The sequence below is a fragment of the Pinus tabuliformis genome, chromosome 1_2 (genome assembly GCF_031772625.1).
Source record: "Pinus tabuliformis cultivar Carrire ecotype Pingquan chromosome 1_2, CPIR1, whole genome shotgun sequence".
NCBI classification, from domain to species: Eukaryota; Viridiplantae; Streptophyta; class Pinopsida; order Pinales; family Pinaceae; genus Pinus; species Pinus tabuliformis.
The window spans coordinates 905,876,768-905,903,055 of NC_142298.1; positions in this window are offsets into that span (position 1 = coordinate 905,876,768).

Below are 26,288 nucleotides of genomic sequence, written 5' to 3' on the forward strand. Positions count from 1 at the left end.
GAATCCGAAATAGACCAAGTCATCCATCAACACTTGCCAAAGCAGATCAAAAAAGTGTTGATATCACAAAAAAACTCCCTATAGAATATGTACAAAAATACAAAATATACAAAGAAGCCATTTTATCAGCTATAACCTAAGCAAATTACTTCTTGAGGTAGAGCCCATTTCGAGGCTCTGCCAACTTCTTCCCTTGAAAATCAACTAATTCATAAGCCCCATTTTCTAAAACTCATTTCACTATAAAGGGACCATACCACATAGAATTGAATTTGCCTACCCCCAAGGCATCTTTATCTTGGTCATAAACCAAGACAAGGTCGCCTTCAGAAAAGACTCAAGGATGGACAGCTTTATCATGATAAGTTTTAACCCTTTTCTTATGAGCCTCATTGATTATGGCAGCATCTCGATGCTGCTCATTGAGATGTTTCAAATGAAGGAGGCGTTCTTCAAGACTAGAGGTCTCTGGAAGGAGCTCAACAACCAGCTTAAGGGATGGAATTTCGCACTCAACAGGAAAAATAGATTCCAGCCTGTAAACTAACTAAAAAGGTGTAAAACCAGTGGCATCCTTTAACGAGGTTCAATACACCCAAAGAGCTGGATACAACATGAGATTCCAATTGGAGCGATTTTTGTCAATTGTCCTTTGTAGGATTGTCTTGAGGGACTTATTCATGGCTTCGACTTGCCCATTGGCCAGAGGATAATACGGAGCTGAATTCTCCTGTCGGAAGCCCAATTTAAGAGCCAATTCAGACATGAGTTGGTTCTGGAAATGACTGCCATGATTAGTGAAAATCTCTCTCAGGATACCGAAATGAGAAATAATCTAATTGAAGAGGAACAATGCAATTGTTTCACTATCATTTTTATAAGTAAGCATGGCCTCAACCCACTTTGTAAAGTATTCTACAGCCACTATAATGTACTTGTGATTCGCTACTAAAGGTGGATTACAAGTAGTAAATTCAATACCCCACTTTGTAAAAGGACTGACAGTGATAACAGGGAAAAGAGGAGCTATATGCGCGAACATCTTCCCAATATAGACTTGACAAGGGTGGCAACATTTGACCACTTCAATACAATCTTTGAAAAGAGAAGGCCAAAATTAGCCAGCACGCAATATTTTTTGGGCTGTAGCAAGCCCTATAAGATGACCACCAAAAGCTCCACTATGGCAATCATTAAGCACAAACTCTGCTTCCTCTAAGGTTAAACAACACGTAAGGATTGAATCAACCCCTCAGCGATATAATTTATCACCAATGATGACATAGTTCTTAGCCAGGTGACGTAATTTTTGACGTTCATCCTTGGAGGAAGCGGGAGGGAACTTCGAAGTTTGGAGATAGATTATGATATCTCCATACCAAGGATCTTGTGAAGAGATGAGGAATAGATGTTCATTGGGGAAACTTTCCTCATAAACAATATCTTCTCCACAAGGCAGCTTGGAAATTAATTCCGCAAAAACCAATGATTTCTTAGACTTGGCCGACAAGAACTCGAGATCGAATTCTTGTAAAATAACAATCCATCGATTGTATTTGCCCCCAATCACTCGCCTATTGAGGACAAATTAGAAAGGATTGACCGCTGCTAAGACAAATGTTTTGCGTAATAGAATATAATGGAAAAGCCACTAGATAGCATGGATGGCTGCCAAGGCCAATTTCTCAACCAGAGAATAGCGTAGTTCAGGGCCTACCAAGCCTCAACTCAAGTATTAAATCACATGCTCCATGAGAGCATCATCTTCTAGAACTAGAACCATACCTATGGTTTATTCTGCGGCTACAATATATAAAAGGAATTCTCTACCATAACCTGATGGACTCAAAAGCGGGGCAGAGATTAACTCCTACTTTAGGGCATTAAAAGATCGTTGCGCAAAGTTTTCCCATAAAAAATGGAACTCCATTCCTCAGAAAACACATAAATCCTTTAGTTATCTCAACATAGTTTGCTATAAACCGTCTCAAGAAATTTGCCTTCCCCTGAAGACTTTGAAGTTGTCGAAAGGAAGACGAGGGAGGCAACTGAACTATTGCCTCTACCTTGAAGGAATCAACTTGAATCCCTTCAGTTGAAACAATGAACCCTAACAACCGACTTATTTGGATTCAACAGGATCTTGTAAAATCGACATCTCTCAAAAACCAACTGAAGGTGACTAGGATGATCAATTCTCTTTTGAGAACAAGTAGCTAAATCATCCAAGTATGCTTCGATGACATGCTTGATGTCATGGAAAGCATATGACATGGCCCGCTGAAATGTAGCTCCAACATTTTTAAGACCAAAAGGCATATTTTGTATGCAAAGGTACCCTAGGGATATATGAAAGTTGTCTTATGCTGGTCTTCTAGATGAATAGATATCTGATTATAACTGGAGAATCCATCCATGAAGGAGAAATTCTCATTACTCACACATTCATCAACTTTCTGATTAATAAATGGTGTGGGATAATTATCTTTCGGATAAGCTTTGTTCAAGTCCCTAAAGTCAATGCACACTCGGATCGTTCCTTTTTTTTTATCAACCGGTACTAGATTAGAAACCCAATCCGTTAAAGGAACGGGGTATATGAAACCAGCATTGAGCATCTTTTCTACTTTAGCTTTAATAGTTGTTACTTTCCCAGGATTGACTGGCCGAAGATTCTAATGAATCGGCTTAGCGTTTTCATTTGTCTTGATCTCATGCTGAACAATGGATGGATCAATACCAAGAATTTCTTCATAAGACCAGGCAAATACATCCCAAAACTCTTTAAAGAGGTCAGTGTAAATTTGAATCTCTTCAAGGGAACACTCGGCCCCGATGAAGACATTTTCTATCACATTAGGGTTCCTAGAGATGTTTATCAGTACGATTTTTGAAATGATCGACATATTACCTTTGGCATGGATGTGTGCTAGAGCCAAAGGGTTTGAAACCATACAAACATTGCTAGTAAGCAGATTGGAGAACCTGGATTCGACTTCTTGCAATGGGGGAAGAGAATATGAACGATGGTGTAAATCTTCCCAAGGTTGATATACACCCATCATTGCTTCTAAAGTTGCTTCCTCAAACGGTAAAACTGTATCTAAGCAATCCATAGCAGAAGCAGAATCAAAGGTCCAAGCTAGGGCCACATTACCATCTAACTCTTCTTCTGAAAAAGGAGTAGGATGGTCATCTGCAGAGTTAATGATAGACTGATATATGAGCTTTGCTGCAAACATAGGGAATGCGATTCCACTGACTTGTCCTTCATCTAATCTGGTCATAGGTGAAGGCAAGGTCCAAGGGTCTAAAAAATAATGAGTCCACAAGAACTCTTCCCGTGAAGACTCCTTGGAGGATGAAATGGCATTGATTCTAGCTATAGGAGTGGGAAGATAAAATGTACCCATCAATGAAGAATATATCCGAACTCCTAGATTCTCGATAGGTCAATGGAGGTTATCCACCAGCGGAACAGTAGAATCCGAAGTTGCTCAAGGGTCAACTGGAGAATAATCCAATTGATCAACCTTAACAATTTTCCCCTCATGAGGAAAACAAAAGACTCGAAACAGAGTCAAAACGACAACATCCATTTCATAAATCCAATTCCGTCCTAAGAGGAGATTGTAATCTAGGTTGGCATCAACAATTTCTACTTTGATATTAATGACCTTTCCTCCAACACATATAAGAAAAGCCGGGATAATCCCGTGTGGCCTATGAGAATGTCCATCAAATGCTGCCAAGAGAGTGGGTGAAGGAACAACCGAAGGTGATCCAATGGCCTTCCAACATGACATAGACATTATGCATGTGGAAGCTCCCTCATCTATAATTGTTCAAAAAATATTAGTTTTCCAGTAAGTAGACTTTATTTGAAAATCCATATGATGAGGAAGTCTCTTTTTGACATTGAGCATGTCAAAAGTGAGCACTAAAGAATTGTTTGGATCAACTTCCCCGATCGGTGAAAGCAAAGCACTTCGTTGAGTTGGACATGATTAGATTACCTTTAAAGTAGACATAGTGCATGGACTTTGAGCCAGATCTTCTACAATGGAGTAGTTCTGGGCTGCCCTAGCATTCAAGTTGATAGTCATGCATTTGGTGGAACCTTTCGGTATCTGAGGTATAGACTCAATAGAGGGTCACTCAATATGAAGTGGATCTGTAGTTCTAGGGACAGATTTATCCTTGGATGTTTCTGCTTCACCATAATCCCATGACTGTGTAGCCACATTGACATTAGAACTTATCATGAAAACATTTGAGGAATTATCCCCTCTTGGTTGCCCCCTGTAGAGGTACCAGGGTTTGAGTTCATGCCAGTAAGCAACTGCTGCTCTTGGGGGAAGAGTTAGTTAAGATAGCTTGGGAGCTAGAAGACCCTTGCTGCACTAACAAGCACTGAGCATCTTGAATTTTTGGGCAGAGATGAGTCAAATGGTCCCCACTACATAACTTGCATGGAAACTTAACTTTCTTCTTAGACTCTTTTCCACCCTCACTAGCACCATTGTTGGGTTTGTTCGCATTACCCTTCCCATCCTGATTCTTCTTTTTACCTCGTCCCTTCTTCTTCCCATCAGAATTTTGATTTTCTTTGGGGTTAGAAGCTTGAACGACATTTACGAAAAAAGGTTGAGAAGGTGTAGGAGTAGACGGTGCAGCCTTACTGGAAGAAGTAGTTTGTATAGACACCTGCTGCAATTGGTTCAGAAGGTTCACCACATTTGCATCAATCAATCCAACAATACCATCAACATGTGGAATTGGCTTCGGTTTGGCTATATCAACTGTGGATCTAGGAGAATCAAGCAAGATTTTTTGAAGAGTCCCAGACTGAGAATATATCAATTCTAACTGTTGGGCGTGAAAGATAGCCTGCTCTTTTGAATACACCCCAGACATAGAAACATCCTTGGAGATCTCGGGTTTTAATGATTTTAAAAACCATTCAAGGAATTCAGGTGGAATTTCAGCTTTGATGAGCCTCTTTCTTCATCTCCATTCTGTAATATGATCGGAAATGTGAGTAGCCGTGTCCTAATGAAAATTGGCCAAAAGTTCAGTTCCGGCTTCGTAATGGATAGACAACTGGAAATGGTTTAAGAAAATGTTAGTCAAATCAGTGAAATATGTAAAGGTGCCCCTTTGAAACTCTATATACCACTTAGCTGCATTCCGCGTTAAGGTGCGCTAAAATAATCTCAACCTAATCGAATCATTGATCAGGGAGTTAGATGAACACCATAAATGGAACGCGGTTACATGGTCGCCGAGTCTTCACCACTCTTCCCTTCAAATTTTGGGATATACAATAGAAGTTTGGTTGGGATCGGAGGCCAAGCTGGATTGCATCTGATCGAATCGTTCATTAACTTAGTCAAGTCTGGCAGATTGAGCGTGGCTAGAAACGGAAGTCGCAGAGGACCTTGTGGATTCCATCCAGATTGGGTGGGGTTCCCAAACGTTGGAAAATAATGACCTAGATTTTGAAAGGCACCAAGTTTCCTGAAGTAACTGGTAGAACCTATTGAACCAAAGGGTGACCCTTGTGGTCCAGCAAAACTTAGTGTTTGAGCAACTCCAGCTGAAAAACCTCCATAACCGGAAAAGTTTCCCCCTAAAAAATTATTGTAAGGAGCTGACAGCCCCTGTTAAGGGTTCCAAGCATTAGCTAAAGGTGGAAAACTTCGAAATGAATTGACTGAGGAATAAAAAACATTCCCTTGTTGGTCGAAAAAATGATTCCAAGTTCCTATCCCACTAACTGCAGGGTTTGTCTAACTCTGAAAAGGATTAGTACCTTGACCTTTGAAAGGAAAAGGCATAGACCCTACTATCGGATTGGAATGTGGTATATGACCACTTCCAAAGGGGAAACCCTAAAAATAGGTCGATCCACTCATCATGGACATGGAGGCAGTTAATGGTACACTTAATGGAACTAAAGGAATACCTTGAGAGGGAATTCCAAAAGGGAAGAATCCAAAACTGGATGCATTAGCTTGGGAACTTCCACTCATCAACGGAATCAAAGTAGACCCAGACAAGGATGTGCTGGTAGTATAACTAAATAAAGATGTAGAAGGGATGGAAATAGTTCCTCCCCCTTGTACTGATATAGGAGTCTGCATACTCATAGCACTTGTGATGGATTCCATACTTCCAGCAGTGGTCATGAAAGGGATGTATGTGTGTGGACTTGGGCTGGAAGGCAAGTGTGTTAGAGTTTTGACGTATAACAATATGTTCAGATGATCAGAAGGGAGAGGAGAATTCGGAGCCGCAATTGACTCTAAGAGCTCTTCTACCTCAATATTATCTTCTGACTGGAAGAGTATTCGAGAAAGATCTGGTGTGTTCCTCTCTAACTCTATGGTAGTACCAGGTCTACCTTGTATACTAATGCCCCCAAGTGGAGGACCAATCTCCGATGCACCAGCTACCACTGGTTGAAAACCATTGGCAGAATCGCTCCTACACCTTCTAGGATAAGGCTATGGACTCGTAGGTGAAAGCCCACGAAGTCTACAAGACCTTCTAAGTGATCGATCAGCCACTTTGAATTATTTAAATAAGATCTACTTAAAGACTCAAGAAAATTGAAAGCTTAGCCAACTAGGAGCATAGAACAGACACTAAAAATGTCCCTAAAGAATTCAACAGTCAAACGACTTTGAAGTATTTTCACTCCAAGTGATTAGGACCAGACACCAGAATACAAGAAAGTGAATAATAAGGGCCTTCCGAAAATAGATTGGGGTAACTATGCCCCAAGTCTATTAGCGAAGGTATCAAAGGTAGTTATGCTGACCTCTAGACAAAAGTCTTTGCCAGTGCAATCTATTGGTTTGTGTTATATTCTTTCCATGATTAGCCCACATAGTTAACCAGGGGGTTAGAGGGGGGGCAGAGCACGCATTCATTGCGACGATTGTGTAGTAGGGGGGGTCATAGGGGGTTTGAGGCATACTCGTAACCCCACTTTATGGGGTCTGGGGCAGCGCCTTAGCAAATTTTGGTTTTGGACCCTATGTTAGGTTGGGCGGACCCACCTATGGTTTTGTGCATGATTTTCGCACATGTTTTTTGGATGCGATGGTTTTCGATCCATGGTTTTGATGCGATGGTTTTCAGTCCATGGTATTGGATGCTTCGGCATCTATAAATATGTATTGTATCATTGAAAGGAACATAATGAAAAATCAAGTTGGTAGTCCTGGTTTTGAGATCTAGGGGAAAATCTCTATGTGTATGCGTTTTATGTCTTATGCTATTGCTATTATTTATTTTCTGTGTTTTAGAATTCGTATGCAGCTAACTTCTGTACGGGTTTAAAACCTACATTTGGTATTAGATCTATTTTGGCTTCAAGGGAACACCTTTGTTGCTGAGGGGTTTCGCTCGGGCCTGTGGTAGACCCTGTTCAGTGGGAGATATACGAGATCGATTCTGGTGGTGAAAGAAGATGGAGAGCAGTGGAAAGATAGAGATCAAGAATTTTAATGGTCAAAGTTTTGAGTTGTGGAAACTCAAGATGGAGGATCTGTTGGTGGATAAAGATCAGTGGATCGCAGTAGATCCGGGTACTAAACCAACGGGAGTGTCCAATGAAGAATGGAAGAAGTTGGATTGGAAGGCAAAGAGAACAATACGATTGTGTGTCTCAGATTCAGTATTGCTAAATGTATCAGGGGAAGCTACGATGAAGGCTTTGTGGGACAAGTTAGGGACTTTGTACCAATCTAAGTCTCTGGTGAATAAACTGTTCCTACGGAAAAAGCTGTATAACCTGAGGATGAAAGATGGAAACTCGGTGACAGAGCATATGAATGAATTTAATACTGTGGTAAGTCAGTTATCATCTGTTGATATTAAAATTTCAGATCAAGATAAGTTCATTAGTTTGTTGTGTTCTCTACTAGATTCGTGGGATAGTCTGGTTATTGCAATAGGTAGCAATGAAACTACCTTGCAGTTTGATGAAATAGTCTCAGCCTTCATGACGGAGGAGATGAGATAGAAAAATATGGATAGCCAGAATGGTGATGCCTTGTCTGTACGAGGACAGTCCCAAAACAAAAACAAAAATAAGTCATCGAGTGGGAGATCTAAATCTATAGGGAGATCTAAATCTCCAGGAAAACTTGTAAAGGTGGTGTGCTGGAAATGTCGAAAGGAAGGCCACTTCAAAAGGGAATGTAAGTCTAAAGCTCCTAACAAAAGAAAGGGATCTGATGAGGCTCCTTCTGCAGAGGCGAAAACCACCTCAGATGAAAGTGGGGATGTGTACTTGGCTTCTTCAAGTACACATGTAGATCATGAGGCATGGTTGATTGACTCAGGTGCATCCTCTCACTTCACTCCCCATAGAGTGTGGTTCTATGAGTATGAGAAATATGATGGTGGTGATGTCTTCTTGGGGGATGACAGGAAGGCTAGAATCATTGGTCATGGAAAAGTAAGGTTGAAGTTGCAAGGTGGAAGGGTTAGAATGCTTCCAAGTGTTCTACATATTCCTGCATTAGCCAGAAATCTGATTTCTATAAGCAAGTTGGATGATGCAAGCGTAAAAATAGTGTTCGAGAAGGATACCTACAAAATGGTTCAGGTAGCACTAGTATTGATGCGGGGAGTTCGGATTGGAACTTTGTACAAGCTGCAAGGTAGCACTGTTATTGATGGGTGCAATAGTTATGTGGTTCCTGAAAGTGGAGCAGAAAATCTAGTGGTCTCTGGAGAGAAGACCATGTTGTGGCATCAAAGGCTTGGACATATTGGAGAGAAGGGCCTTCGAATACTTCATGGTAAAGGTATGGTAGAAGGTATGAGTAATAGCTCTCTGGATTTTGATTTCTGTGAAAATTGTGTATATGGGAAGCAAAATCAGGTGTGTTTCCCCTCTAGTGGTAAGAGGGCGAAACAGATATTAGAGCTTGTGCACAGTGATGTGTTTGGACCTGTGAAGGTGTTATCACTCAGGTTGTTCCAAAAAGTTGTAAGAAAGGGAATACGGCTGAGGTAACCACAGACCAATCTTTTAGATACAGATTCTAGCCAATCTGCATTTAGAGAGGGCTCTCTCTTTATGATTTAGCTTTGTTTTAAAGGTATTAGGCTAGTTGTGAAGTACAAGGGTTTTGTTTTGAGTTTGGGTAGTGAGATTCAATAGAACAGAGAGGAAAAACTGAAGAGTTCAGTCCATTGGGCATGATGGAGTCAAAAGAAACAGGTTTGCTAGATTCGGTTTCTGACAGAGGATGGCATCACAGAGCGAGGTGGTCAAACATGGAACAATTCAAAGGCTGGAATCAGATGGAATGGACCCAAATGGATGAAGGGCAGTTAAGAATCCTTCAACATATTGTAAGAGGGAAAATGGATGATTATTGTTAAGGAGCAGTTAAGAATTCCTCAGCAAATAAACAAGATGCAAGAACCAGCAAGTAGGAGCAATTAAGAATTCACTGCTTATACTAATTCTGAAGAAAACATAGAGAATAACAAAGACTGAAAACAGAGTGTAGCTAAGCAAATTATGAATTAATCTTTCTCTTTACTATTCAGATCATGAAACACAGATGATATAACAGACATGAAACTATAAAACACAAGGTAGAAAGTACTCATTGATCCATGGGTTGATTCAAGAATTCTGTGACAAGTCCTCTGCATCAATTCTTCTTCCAGTAAACCAGACAATAGTTTGATCCCAACAACTTTTTATTCCAAAGTTCAGTATTTACAACAAAGTCTAGAGAAATCTACACATACCCAACCTCTTCAAAACTTTGATGAAGGGGGTATTTATACAACAAAATATGTACAACAAAGTGTCTCATCAAAGCTCTGAGATAATATCTAAGTTTAACCTAACGTAATTTACAAGCAAAGTAGAAACAGCGAAATTATGATGTGATGGAGGCTGGCTCTTTAGGGTGCGGCCTGCAACTATCTGAAGTAGTTGTGTGCCGAATCTCTATCTTAACTGATGCATTAATTCTGATCTGCTTTCCTTAGTCAGCTCGGATACTCTTTAATTCTGATTTGATTTGTCTTTAATTCTGCACTGATACTCTTTATGGCTCCTTTAATACTCTTTGACTTTAATCATCTTCTTTAATGCTAAACCAACCCTGCTCACCGCTGTTCTGGAAAAATAAGACTGTAACATGTCTTCTCACCACCTTTCTCTGGAAAATCATGTCTCTGTAGGTCTCTGCTGGTTGGGGTAGCAAGTAACCCTGTATATCTCTATTTCTTTCTTTTGCGGGCTGGGAATCCTTCAGCGCTGCCTCGAACTGTATTAAAAAAGGAAGAAGACTGTATAATGGCAACTTTGGTCGAGGCCGAGAGCTCACTAATGGAGCCTTTATGGTCGGGAGGTGGTTGAACCAATGGAACTGAGGCGGTTTTAAGCTCGGAGCACGTGGGTGCTATATGCAGAAAACATAACAAAAATGACCTTTTTACCCTTTATTAACAAAAATGAATTTTGGTGGGAAATTTTGTTTGGAAGGATGAATGACATCAGCATGACGTCAATGGGAGGTACGACACTGATGACGTGACAATGACGTGGAAGTATGGATGGTGACATGGCGGGTGATGTCAGCAAGGGGTGATGTGGCAGGATGACATCAGCAGAGGGTCAGTGGGAAGGCAGTCCGTTGTTTTGCCCGCATCGCTTTCGAGCTAGGGCAGTTTCGGGCAGAGGGGCAGCAAACACCACGGTCGGTCGACATGTGGATCCGGTACGACGTTGAAACCACCATTTCCCTGTGGTTTAAACAGTGGTAAATAAGGGGGTTGCGAAATGCATATGGACCGTTGGATGTGGAGGTCTAGATCGGACGGCAGGCGCTCATGGAAAGCGACAGAGGTTTAATGCGTGGGGCTGGTTTAATAAACCGATATTTTAATGGTTTTCGGGGTTAATTTCATTGGTTCAGTTACGGGTTTGGTTATTTAATTAACCAAAGGTTAATAAATTCCAATGTTGCGCGTGGTGAAGGCTATGGTTATATTTAACCGGGGGGCGGTCATATTAACAATTGGGGATTTTTATTATATTTACATAATACGGGGAAGGGAAATAAAGTGGGAGTTATATAATAATAAAAAATCAGAGTTAATATGAAATTTGAAATGCAAGCGCTAAGTATAATGTTTAGGAAACTTAGGTTAAAGGAAACAAGAGTTTTTACGCTGAATGTAACCAATTTCCTCAGTAAAAATGGATTCACTTAGGAAATGTTTATGAAATGAGATGGAGTGATTTATATTAAGAACAGATTCTTAATACTTTGGGGAAATTGGTAAATGATTTGGGACAAAATGTGAAAGGGAGTAAGTGAAATTAAATTTGCCTCACTTGAGCTACATCAAAATATCTACCTTGGTACTTGTGATAGAGGTAAAATTAACACTTTGAGAGAGAAAATCAATCACAAGTCTCATTCTACAACAGCAATCTACCTACCCTGCCTACTCTGCCTAAGAGTTTTTTCTTCTTTCTTTCAGGTGCACTTAGACTAGCAAACCCTCATTAATTTTTTCTTTTCATTTCATTTGTAAGCCTACCTAAGTCTGCACTTATTTCTTCCAAGGGCTCAGATTAAACAGTTGAGCTCCTTTGCTTCTCTACATATCTACTTATCTGCCAAGATTAAATAGTTTAGACAGATTTTTATTCTCCATCTATAAAACAGGAAATTTAAACATGAACTAACCAAGATTAAGTTGTTTGGCCATTCATCAGCTGTGGTAAAAAGTTCAACAAGTTGTACATGATGCTTTATTTATAGAAAATGAAATAGTAGTGGCATTTGGACTTTCACACTTTCCTAGTCTTTTTTATTTTGGGTTCATTTCTTTTCATTTTTTCTTTTGACCATTCATTTTTTCACCCTTTGATTTTTCTTTTAGGGTATACCCTCTTTACATTTTTTATTTTTTGATTTTTTCATAATATGGAAACCTTTACAGCAAGGAAATGATGAATATATTACAGAGCTCAACCAGTCAATCATGAAATATGACACCTATTACTATAGGAGTATAACATTGGCTCCACTTGGGGATGGTTTTCCCTGGTGGAAAGCCGAGAATAGCAAGTCAGATGGCCTTATGAGTAACTTTTGCTATGCTCTACAATCTTCCTTTGCTCAATGTAGAAACTGTACAAAAGGATGTTGTAAAATATATACACTACTCTTAAGTTGATTCAAACAACTGTACATCTGTTCTGGATAGTCTACTTGGATTATTTGTTCCTATGTTTCTGCTCTTAAATCTTCTTTTGCAATCTCTGATAAACTGAAATGAGGCAAAACAAAATGATGAAGTTCCTTCACTGATTTGAAAATTTTCTACACTTTCCTACTCATTCTCATTGCTTCAATAAACAAGCTGATTACTTCTTTCAAGCTGTCTGAACCTGAATTTCCTTATGTACATGTTAGAGTCAGAATATATCAAAAAATTGGATCAAAGTAATGTTTCAGCATTCGACCATTGACTGGTCCTTCTTCTGTTGCTATACCATCTAGGCACTTCAAAAAGTAAGTATTGTTCCCTTGCAAGGCATGGATGATAAATGGCCCTTTCCACAGGAAGTCAAACTTCCCATGTTTTCCTTTGCCTTCTCTCCTGGAATCCCACTTTAGAACTTTTTCTCCAATGTAAAAATCTTCAGCTTTGGTCCTATTATCAAATATTCTCTTAAGTTTTTCTTGTAACACTTGGGATCTTCGGTGCACTTCCTCTCTGGTCTACTGCAAATGGATGGTCTGATTTATTCTTCTTTGAATAGCATTGGGTTCCACCTGAGCTTCTTGCAACAACTTCATTATAGGCACTCCTAAGGATGAAGGTAATATAGCCTCCATGCCATAAAATAGCTCATAAGGGCTGGTTCCAATTGCTCTCTTTGTTGTAAGTCTCTCTGCCCATAGTGCATTTGTGAGTTTCTTGTGCCCGTTTTTCTTGTTCTCCTCCAGTAGTTTCTTAATAATATTGATCATGATTTTATTGGAGGACTCAACTAGACCATTACCTTGAGGGTAATAGGCTATGGAATGGCCTAAAGTGATATGGTATTTGCTACAGAAATTAATCAGTTTCTTGGACTTGAAGGCAGCAGCATTATCAGTTATGATTTTTTCAGGACAACCAAATCTAGACAAGATATTGGTCTCTAGGAATCCTATGATCACTGTATCATTGGCTTGACTAGCAGGGATGGCTTCCATCCATTTGGTAAAATAGTCAGTGGCAGTAAGGATCCATTTATGTTGGCCAGAAGAGGGAGGATGTATTTCTCCAATGAAGTCTAAACCCCATTGTTGAAAAGCTTTTTCAATGGAAATTGGTCTCAATGGCAAGGGTAATAGTTTTCTTTTGCCTTCAAAAATTTGGCATTTGTGGCAAACAGTGACAAACTTCATTACATCAGCGAACAAGGTTGGCCAGTGAAATCCTGCCCTTAGAATTTTGTCTGTAGTTGATTTCCAGTACAGGTGTCCACCGCAGTCCCCTGCATGAAATTCTTTGAGAACCTTGTCAGCTTCTTCTTTTAATAAACAATTCGATAAAATACATTCATGATTTTTCCAAAAAAAAGCATTATCTAAAATACATAATTTTGAAGCTTTCATTTTTAAAAATCTTTTTTTTGTTCTGGATAACCCTGTAGGAGCTTGCAGGTTTAATAATACATGAATTATGTCAGCATACCAAAGTGATTCTAAGAAGGCCTGGCTAATCTGTGGAGTTGCCATCTCCTTTTTGTTATCTAGTGCATTAATGTCTAGGGTTTGAAAGTTTGTTTCAGACATGAGTTTAGCTAATCCCTGTCCTTTTATCAGCTTTGTAGGTTTTATTTCAATGTCATACTCCAATATTTTAGCTATCCGTTTACCTCGTTTGCCTTCAATTCTGTCCTGAGTCAGGATATCTTTTACAACAACATTTGGCACATAAGCTATTACATGTGAGTACAATATATAAACTCTGAAGTCTTGAATGGCTTTCACAAGTGCATAAGCCTATTTTTCCATGATTTTGTAATTCATGGGTGCATCTCTAAGTGCTTTACTAAAAAAGGCTATGGGTTTTTCACATCCTTGATCATCTTTTTGAAGTAAAACAACTGCTATGGTGTGTTCTGATGCAAATGAGAAAATTATGAACTCTCTGTCGAACTTTGGACTTGTGAGGACTGGTGTTCTGGTTAAAGCCAATTTAATTTCTTCAAATGCTTATTTGGCTTCTACTGTCCATTTAACCTTTGAATCATTTTTTAACATGTTCTTCTGCAATCTTATCAATTCAGCCAAATTAGGTATGAATCTCCTCAAAAAGTTAATCTTTCCTAAGAAAGCTTGAAGTTCTTTGACATTTTTGGGGTGAGGTATTTGCAAAATAGCTTCTATTCTAGCAGGATCAATTCTGATGCCATCTTTAGAGATGATGTGGTGTAAGATTTTCCCTTCTTCTAGACCAAACAAAGATTTTTTAGGATTCAGTGAAATACCATACCATCTGCATTTAAGGAACACTTGTCTCAAATGATTTAAATGTTGCTGATCTGATTTGGAAAACACAGTGAGATCATGAAGATATACAACCAGAAAATCGTGAATTTCTTTGGCAGAAGCTATGTCCATGGCTCGTTGAAAGGTCGCCCCTGCATTTTTTAGTCTGAAAGGCATTTTAACATACTTGAATGTACCCCATGGTGTTGTAAATGTAGTCTTTTCTTGGTCCTCGAGATGAACTAGAATCTGATTGAAACCTGAAAACCCATCCAACAGCGAAATCCTAGAAGCACCTACTACCCTTTGTAAAATGTGATCCATCTTGGGTAGAGGGTAATTGTCCTTCAAAGAGACCTTATTTAAATTTCTTAAGTCAACACATAATTTGATTTCCCCTGTTTTCTTCCTGGTAGGGACTAAATTAGATACCCACTCTGAAAATCTGATTGGAGCAATTATCCTTGCATCATGCATTCGTCTGATTTCTCTTTCTATTAAAGGGAGCAGTACAGGGTTGATTCTTTTGAGCTTCTATTTGAATGGTTTTTAATTTTATTTGAGGGGTATAGTATGTTGAATAACAGAGGTATCATAAGATTTCAGGTCCTCATAGCCCCAGGCAAAAACATCCTGGAATTCTTTGATCAGTTCAACATACTTCAGCTTTTGATCAGGGGGCAAAGTTTTGGACAATTTTATCATTTTGGGACTGTGTTCAGTTCCTATGTTGTAGTTTTCAATGTCTGCTTTTGGAGGTTCCATCTGAGGTTTTTTTGGAATATCGTTGAAATTGAAGAGATCTTCCAAAGGAGTTAATCCCTTGGGTAAATGATTATCTTTCAGATTGATAATTTCATATTCTTCTTCGATAATCTCATCAACATCTGTTTGTTTGAGCTCTTGTATTTCCTCTTTGGTGAATCATGTTGGATGAAGCATTTGACTTGTATTTTCTGCTGACATATCTGTTTGTATCTGATTTGCTGTATCAATTTCACTGACTGTGTCTTCATCTGCGTTAGTGCTGGAAAATTCCTCTTCTAAGGTCAAAAAATTGTTGATCTATTTGTCACTGTCAAATACTTGCCAGTTCTTCAAATTATCAGGTATGGCTAGCCTGTGTCTAACTTCTGCTGTGAATCAATGATTTGGTTCAAAAGGCAATTTACAGGTGCTGGCAAACATTGCTAGGCTGTGAGCTTGCAAGTTATGTTTTCTTGGGATTTTGGCAAGCTGCGTTTCTTGAAATGCGTTAAGGATTTCTATGGTTGTTTTTCTGTATTCTTTTAATCTGGGATCATTTGTCAAGAACTTCCCTTTTGTTTGTTGAATGATTAAATTAGAATCTCCTAGGACTGACACTCTAGTTGCTCCTAACTTCTTCAGTAGTTTCAGACCTAGCAACAGAGCTTCATATTCAGCCATATTATTAGTGCATCTAAAGTTTAGCCTATAGGCATGACCTTCAACATGTTTGTTTTCAAGGTTTTGCACCCAGACCCCTGCCTCTACTCCTAATTTGTTTACAGAACCATCAAATTCTAGGTACCATAGGGTTTCAGGTTTATGATTTGTATTTGAAGTTTCAAGGATGTGTTTAGCAGGGAGATCTGGTTTTTCAAACTGTTTTGGTTTATCCAATGTTTCATGATTTTCGAAGATCTCTTGGATTTGGGCACTGGACTTTTCATATGCTATTTTTTCTGTTTTATCTGCCAAAATGTTCAATTCATGTGAGGGGTTAATTTCAGCATTGTACAGGATAAAAGAATCCATGTCTGAATGTACTGAGTAGATAGGGAAATTTTGAGGTTTCTCTTGACTACTTACTACATACTTCATTAAAGTTTCTCTATACAGTCTCTTTGGTTGACCAAACACTGAAATAGTAGCATAAGACATGTCTAACTATAGAGATACTTGAAGCTTTGCACCCCAAGATCTAAACAATAACATACCATACTTTGGAGGAATATCAGCTACTACTATGTCCATTAAGATGGTTTTGGTAGGATATTGGACACGTGACACACACAAATCTTTGATTAGACCCAAACATTTGACCTGACTTGAATCAAAAGACAAAAGGTCTTTATAAGGCCTGGTGATGTCAAGGTCAAGTTTTTCCATTACAGATTTACGCATTAAGTTATGGGAAACACCAGAATTGAACATGGCATTATGGAGTATCTTACCATGTATTTTTAAAGCCACATAAAAGGGAGGAACTTGTCCCTCAACTATTTTTCCATTTATTTTAGGGCCAAATATCAATTCTGGCTGGTCATCAAAAACGTTTACCGAATCTTCATTGACAGAAATTTTGAGTGATCTGCTGATTTGACTTCTGTAGACATCATGTTTAGCTAATTCTAATAAGGGAACAACTATATTTAATTTTCCTACTTCTGTCTCAAGATTGAAAGGTTCTTCGGACTGAATCTTTGCTTTTCGGACAACTGAGTTTTCTGCATTTTTCTCTTCTTCAGGAACGGGGTTATGTGCTGAAATTTTTTCCGAATCATGTTCTAGAGGTTGTTCTTCCTTTCCTTCAGCAAGAATAGCAGTGGAAGGCTATCTATCAGGTATTTGATTGTCTGATATATCTTCCACAATTGGATTCTCACGGTTAGGATCTGTTTTATAAAGAATATGTACAGGAGGGTTATTGATCTTTCCTTTGTTAGGCTGCTTGGTATCTTTCTGTTTGCTGATTTCAGGGACATCTATTCTTCTGCTCCTCAGATTGTATTGTTTGTGGACTTCATAAATGGTTGTATCATATCCCTCCCTAAAGTCAAATGATTCACCTGATTGAGTTTGGAATTGTTTCACAATGTGGGCTTCTTGATATTTGTGGGTCAAGAAAACTTGTTGTTCATTGTTGAGTCCCATCAAATTGATTTGAGTGTCTTCTGTTGGTTCATTAGATGTTCAGGCTTCAACATAATTTTCTTGAAATGGGGGCCTAATGTTTTGGTCAGACCCTATCTTTCTAGTGATAGGATTTTGATTTTTCCTGAAATTGGATTTCTTCCCACATTGCTTGGTTGACCATCCCAAGGGGATTTTCTCTCAATTGTTTCAACTCTATCTCCAAGTTTGTCCATTCCTTTGATAATTGCATCTAATTTTTGTTCAAAGGCAGAAGGTTCTTCTTTGAAAGGTGTTCTCCTTTCAACTCTGGCTCTAGACCATTTAGATATCAGATTGGCTTCCACACTAACAGCTATGCTCTGCATCTTTTCTAAGTTTCGAGGAGCTCTTTCCCTAAGTTGGTATGCCATATCTGAGTCAAATGCATCAGGGAATTTGATCAAAGCCAATTCTGGAGGAGGTCTAAGATTCTGAGGAATAACATTGTAGATATTACTGAATTTGGTACAATAATCCTGGATAGTTTCTTGTGTGGCTCTTCATAGGTTTTCATACTCTGATAAAATGTGTAGAGGATCTTTTTTCTTTTCCCATATGTTCAAGAAGGTCTGATAAAGAGCTTGTGGGTCATTGATACTATTTGCAAGGAGGGCTCTAAACCAGGTTCTAACATCTCCAGTCAAACTTTGAACAAGTACTTTCATTCTAACATCATCATCATCAATCTCATAGTTTTCAAAATAATCAGTCATTTTCTTGGTATGTTGTTGAGCTGTGTAAGTGCCAGTACCGTCAAAATAGGTGATTTTACTTTGATAATCTTGAGGCATAGCCCCTGGATTTGCAGGTAAGTTTAGGGGAGTATACGGTTGGCCATGATTGCAGAGATAAATGTGACAACTGGAAGAGTTGGGACAAAAGTGGGAATGTATGTTGAAGATGAAGGAGTGGAAAAGGTAGCTGGGGGTGCTGATGGGGAACTTGGAGAAGCTGCAGCAATAACAGAAAGGTTTGGTGCTTTTTCAGTGGTAAGCTCAGATTGGATGGAGCTCTGCAAATGTTTGTCAAGGTGTGAAATAGCAAAATTTTCTTAGCTCTATTGACTTCTAAGAATCCTGGAAATCAAATTAGGATTTTCATACACAGGTGGAGGATTACTATCAGGATTTGATATGGTGTAATGAATCTTTTTAGAAGCCAATTTCTAGGTATGTTTTTGTTTTTTTCTTGGAATAGATTTGATAATACAACTTTAACAATTTCTTTAGGAGGTTTTAGATGAGGGAATTTTGAATTTTCCTGAAGATTTTTTTTAGAAAAGAAACTGATCAAGTATTTGGAACTAACTGTTCAAAACATAAACTAGACTAGAGATAGACTGAAGCAACATTTATTTACTTCTGCAATTGCAAAGCAAAAGTAGTTTCAAAAGCTACCTGGCTAACTTCAGGCTCCATTTGTAGCTCATACAGAAAACAATAGAAACAAAAAATTATTCAGGTCCCCAGCAAAGTCACCAATGATGTTATCACTTAGGTTTTTCCCAAAAGTTGTAAGAAAGGGAATACGACTGAGAACCATAGACCAATCTTTTAGATACAGATTCTAGCCAATCTGCATCTAGAGAGGGCTCTCTCTTTATGATTTAGCTTTTTTTTTAAAGTTATTAGGCTAGCTGTGAAGTACAAGGGTTTTGTTTTGAGTTTTGGTAGTGAGATTCAATAGAACAAAGAGACAAAACTGAAGAGTTTAGTCCATTGGGCATGATGGAGTCAAAAGAAACAGGTTTTCTAGATTCGGTTTCTGACAGAGGATGGAATCCTATCATTGACACAACTATCAACGCACCCATGAAAGCTATTCCTATACAAAATATTTCCACCTTTCATGGACTCACATCAGAGGATCCAGATGCATTTTTGTTTGAATTTGATGTATTATGTCGGGGTTATGATTACACCACCGACCCCCAGAAACTAAAGTTGTTTCCCTCTACGTTAAAGGGAGCATAACTGCATTGGTTTATGGGACTAGGTGGGGGCACCATAAATGATTGGGATCAAATGAAAACCTCTTTCCTTAAAAAATATCACGACTATTGCAGTTCTAGGGAACTAAAAGACGAAACATTCCAAATGGTAGCAAGATCTAGTGAAACATTGGAAGAGTATGTGGAACGTTTTAAATATAACCTCCAGCGGTCTCCCTATGCAACTCTGCCTTTGCCTGATAATGTGATAAAATCTACACTATTTAAAGGAATGAAATACCAATGGATAGAGACATTAAATATTATGGGTAAAGGTGATATATATCAAGAAGACTATGCTAACATTATTAATTTGTGTTTCAGGTGCTCAAGAGGCAGTACGAGATTGAAACTAACAGAATAAGATATGACCACTAGGGACATCAAAATCTCTGGTGGAAGCATTACTTGTGTAGAAATTGGTAACCTGCTGGAGGATTTAAAAATAGATATCTTGGAAACTTTGACGACACAATTAGACATCATGCGAGCCAACCAGAAGTAGGTAGAAGCATAACAAAACCTGGTGATCTTTTTTCCCTCGATGCAGAAAGAAGCATAGTCATAAAGAATGCCTGCTGGATATGGTACAGACCTATGCCATATGTACTAAAGATCATGCTACAGAAAACCGCCCATCACTGCCAGGGTTAAAAGCAGTTTTCAAGGAGGCAGAGGAAGAAACAAAACCAGTCTACCTACTAAATCAGCGTCACCAATGGAAAGCATGACAAACAAGTACGCCTATTGATCCATCTTCTCTCTTTCAACCCTGGCAATACAATTCTCAACAATACATAGGAGCTACGTGGTAGAACCAACCACCTTTTCCCAGTTGGTCACAACAACCATTCTATATGCCACCTTGGTCCAATCAATCAAATCAAAACAAAAATTGGCCAAATTCCTCTTACTTTCCACCATTCTGGCAAAACAATGCATATCCATCCCAATGGCCACCCTCCACTTCACAAAACCAGAATTGGCAGTCAAGCTGGCAAAGACCTACAAACCAGCCAGCAGGAACAATCCCCCTGCCTCAACCTACACTACCAGCACCTTACGAATTGTAGCAGAACCCTCAACCCAATATATGACCACAGCTCCCAGCCCAACCCAACCCGAATCCCAACACAAACTAGTCCAATATCTACAAATTGTTGAAGGACCGAAACCAGAAACTGAGTTGAGGGAGTGTAATGAACTCAAATTATGGTCTAGACAGATAATTGAGTCAGAGGGTGATAAAAATATACAATTAGAAGATTTGTTACCTGTAGAAAAAACACCTCAAGTGGAGAACACGGTTAAACAAAAAAGCCACGATCAAACTATTACCTCTTCTCCACCATTCCCAAAGAGATTGATTATACCCCGCTCAATAGAATATCCCAATTTTGATCTTCTGGGAGAATTAAAAAATATGTGTAAAAATACCTCTCCTCTAGGCTATTCAGGACATTCCAATTTATGCAAAAAATATTAAGGAATTGTGTATGAAAATGCTGAAGAGGAAAATAAAAACCCCAATTGTCCATGTAGTCGGAACTTTGTTTGATTTATTATCAGGCAGAGAAACACTAGTGAAATATGAGGACCCAGAAAACCCTATAGTCACGGTACAAATAAATGGATGTTCCTTCCCCAATGCATTAGTTGATCTAGGAGCAGCCATTAATATTCTCGCAACAACAACCTGTCAAGAAATTGGCATTAAAACTTTGGATCCAACCATGACCTTGCTGGAACTGGCTGACTAATCAGCAGTCAAACCAAAAGGAAAATTACAGGATGTAATGGTGTCTGTAGATTCTTGGGAATACCCAACAAATTTCTTGATCATCAATCCTAGAAACCGGCTAGACGGACATCCCCTAATTCTAGGAAGACCTTGGCTAGCAACTGCAAATGCTTACATAAGCTGTCGAATAGGCAACATGACTATAGCAAGAGGAAGTAATGTGAAGAATCTAGCTTTATATCCTCCAGCTCAACCAAGCTTAACAATAATAAAAACTAGAAAAAAAAATGTATCATATTTAACTGAAAACATTCGATCACCGCTAACTGTACAAGATGCTCTTGAATTTAAGAATCAAACAAAAGATGAAATCATTAACACTTACATTAACCAACTAGATGTCGTATCCAATCTAGAATGTCACATGATCGAAGTAGCCCTGGATAATGAAATTGAAGAAGACCCCTTAAAATATATTAATGACCATACAATAGCAACAAAAACTATTTATAACAGCAAACCCATTGAAGTTAAGCCAGGGAAAGTCTTAAACATTAAAAAAACCTAACCGATGACCAGGAGCAGAGGCTTCTTCAACTCCTTAGAAAATATAAATAGACTTTTTCTTGGGATTACCCAGACATGAAAGGGATTGATCCCCAGTTGTGCATGCACCACATCCATACAGAGAAAGATGTGAGACCCATTCGACAACCTCAACGGAGGTTAAACCCTCACCTTAAAGATGTTGTTAAAGATGAACTACAAAAACTGTTAGATGTAAATTTCATCTATCCTATATCTGATAGAAAATGGGTTTCTCCATTAGTTGTGGTGCCTAAAAAGAATGGGAAGTGGCGAATATGTGTCGATTATAGAGAGCTTAATAAATCAACCCAAAAATATGATTTTCCCCTCTCGTTCATTGACCAGGTCTTGGACACATTAGCAGGTAAGAAATTCTTCTCTTTCCTAGACAGCTTCAGCGGTTACAACTAAATCCAAATTTCCCTTGAAGACCAGGACAAGACTACCTTCACCTACCCCTGGGGGACATTTTCTTACAGGGTATTACCTTTTGGACTATGCAATGCACCTGCCACATTCCAGAGAGCCATACTCAACATTTTTTCAGACTTGATAAATGAGGGACTCGAGGTGTACATGGATGAATTTACACCCTATGGAGATGACTTCGAGCCAGCATTACAAACGCTAGAGAAATTCCTTCAAATATGCATTGCTAGCAGGCTCTACTTAAGCCATGAGAAATGCCACATGATGATGACGGAGGGCCTCATCCTAGGTCACTACATCTAAGTAGCTGGAATTCAGGTAGATCTAACAAAAATTCAGATAATCCTCTTGATACCTACCCCCTGCACACAAACTGAGGTACGTAGTTTTTCGGGATTTTCTAGATATTATAGAAGATTTATAAAGAATTTCTCCCAAATTGCTGCACCATTATATGCTTTAACAAGAAATATCGATTTTTTATGGACTGAAAAATGTGACACTACTTTTGAAGATTTAAAATGGCTAGTATCAACAACCCGAGTATTATGGGGCCCAAACTAGGATTTGTCATTTTAGATTTCATCCGATGCATCAGATACAACCATCGGAGCAGTTCTTGGCCAGGAGGAAGATAAGAAGCCTTATGTGATATACTACATCAGTAAAAATTTAACTCCTGCTGAGTTGAATTACACCGTAACTGAAAAAGAATTTCTAGCTGTAATCTATGCTATTAATAAATTCAGACACTATATAACAGGATACCCTGTGGTTTTTCATATTGATCACTTTGTTATTAAATATTTAGCTAATAAACCTATTACGAATGGAAGAGTGACGCTATGGTTGATCCTTTTACAGGAATTGGACATAACAATCAAAGATCGACCAGGAAAGGAAAATCTAGTAGTAGACTTCCTCTCATGCGTGCCAAAGACAGATGACTCGGTAGAAGTAGAAGACTAGTTCCCTGATGAGCACTTATTTGTTGTAACCGTGAAAACACCATGGTACGCGGATGTCTCAAAGTACCTAATAGTGGGAAAATTACCCGAACACTTGACGCCTGGTGAAAGAAAACTAATAGTATAACGTAGCACTCGGTTCTCCTGGATCGGAGGATATTTATTTCATACAAGAGCTGATATGCATATTCGAATATGTGTCACGGAAGACGAAATATTTGACATCCTGAAATCTTTCCACAATGGACCTTGTAGTGGACATTTTGTAGACCACGGGACTAGGCATAAAGTCTTACAAATGGGCTATTATTGGCCCACAATTTTTAAGGATGCCAAGAAGTTTGTCTAGGCATGTGATAGCTACCAAAGAATGGGGCGCCCTAGACATTCTGATGAGATGCCCCTGCATCTGCAGTTAGTCATTGAACATTTTGAATGATGGGTGTTAGACTTCATTGGCCCAATAAATCCATCATCTAATCAAAAGACATATATACTAGTTGCAACAGAATATGTGATTAAATGGGTGGAGGCAGAAGCATTACTGAGGGCAACGGAGGACTTAGTAATCCACTTTATTTTCCAACTTTTCATGTGGTATGGCTTGCCTAGAGAAATAATCATGGATGGAGGGCCACAATTTGTAGGCCATAAGATTGCTACAACACTAAAAAATCATCATATCATGCAGAGAATCACATCTCCATACCACCCGCAGGCAAACGGCCAGGTAGAAAGTACCAATAAAGTAATCAAGGCAATACTCACAAAGACAGTTCCATCACATAGACATGACTGGGCTACCTGATTGCTAGAAGCCCAGTGGGCATACCGCACAACATGGATAAATACCATGGGATACTCCCCATATCAGCTAGTGTTTGGCAAAGAAACTATCTGGTGAATATCTATTGACGCATCCCCTGATGATGGACTCACTTGGTAGTCCGAAACGTTGGGTTCACAAAACTCTATAACGGGTCATTCCTCATCTATAAAAGAACCTATCTTCCCAACAGAATTTGAAATTTAGACATTGAGGATAGCTCAAGAAGTAGGCTTGGACTTAAATGAAGCACAGATTAATAGGCTATGTAAAATCAATGAATTGGATGAAATACAGCTATCAGCTCTTCATCATACTGCACTGATCCAACAACAAAGAGCGAAATGGCATGATTTACTTATCAAGAAGATCTTCCATGAAGGTGATTGGGAACTTCTGTATGATTCTAGGTTCCGAGATTTCCCAGGCAAACTCCAAACCAAATGGTTAGGCCCCTATGAGATACAAGAGGTGCATGATAATGGCACCTTCACATTAGCCACCATTGATCGGTCTGGCTACTCTTTTAAAGTGAATGGACATTGAGTACTCCTCTATCACAAACCGCTTACAAGGGAATCCTTTTGCCAACAATTATGGGAAGATTCCATTATACAAATTCTTGCTGAGGAGGGCAACCTGTCCGTGACAGCATCAGTCCAGTGAAGAATTTACTTTTTTGAAATTTGTACATAAATTTCCCTTTCTATTTGATTGAATTTTCTTGTATCATAAATTGTATATTAATTTTTTTCTATTTTTCCTTTGTTGTTCCCTATAGGTAACAATTGTTGTTCCCTCTAAGGAACAACAATGTTTGTGTTTATTTTCCCTTGTTGTTCCCTACAGGGAACAACAATTTCTACATGCATTTTTTTTTGTTCCCTACAGGGAACAACTATTGTTCCTTATAGTGAACAACAATTTTTTGTGTATTTCGCTTTGCTGATCCCTACAGGGAACAACAACTTTTGTGTGAATTTTGCTTGTTGTTCCCTACTGGGAACAACTATTCTTCCCTCTAAGGAATAGAAATTTTGGCGTGCATTTTTTTTCTTGTTGTTCCCTACAGGGAACAACAATTTTCATGTGTAACTTGCTTTGTTGTTCCTTACATGGAATAGTTGATGTTCCCTATAAGGAACAACAAATTTCTTGTGTGTGTTTTCTCTTGCTATTCCTTGTAGGGAACAACAATGTTTAGCATGTATTTCCCTTGATGTTCCCTACAGGGAACAACTGTTGTTCCCTCTAAGAAACAACTATTTTCGTATGTATTTCCTATGTTGTTCCCTACAGGGAACAACTTCGTTTTGCGATTGTTTTCTTTGTTGTTCCCTACTGGGAACAACTGCTATTCCCTATGAGGAACAACACATTTTTTGCATATTTTCCTTTGCTATTCCTTAGAGGGAATAGTTTTTGTTCCCTTTAAGGAACATCACTTTTTTTGTGGGCTTTTCTTTTGCTATTCCTTTCAAAGAACAACACTTTGTGAATATTTTTGAGAACATCCTCTTTCTTTTCCTTACATAATCATCCCTAGACCACCCAGTTTCACCGTTTGTCATCTTCTTAATGGAATGAAAGGTACAATACATATTTAAGGACAACAAATATGGAGGTTTAGTGGAACAGGAAAATACTGTGAATACTATCATCTTTAACAAGATTGCTTTGTGATGATCCAAAAAAATAAAAGGACACAGTTATCTATCTCACTTTACTGCCCTCATTTCCACTATAAACCAAACTGATTGATTATCTGTACCATGTTGGTTCCCCCTTCCCTGTATAACTCTCTATGTGTATTATTAATAATATTATGGGTATATTTTTTTTATATTGATATGTCAAACTTCTTCCGCCATCCCTACTCTTAAGGAGTGATGAGACACCCTCTATGTATAAAATGGGGATTGTAAAAATAATAATAAGAATAAATAAATAAATATATATATATATATATATATATATATATATATATATATATATATATATATATATATATATATATATATATATATATAGATATAGATATAGATATAGATATAGATATAGATATAGATATAGATATAGATATAGATATAGATATAGATATAGATATAGATATAGATATAGATATAGATATATATATATATATATATATATATATATATATATATATATATATATATATATATATATATTCACTAAAAGTTTTATGATTTTTTCCCACAGAAGGAGGATAGGAGGTCTCATCATGAGCCAACCTACAATGATCATAAGGAAGCAGTGA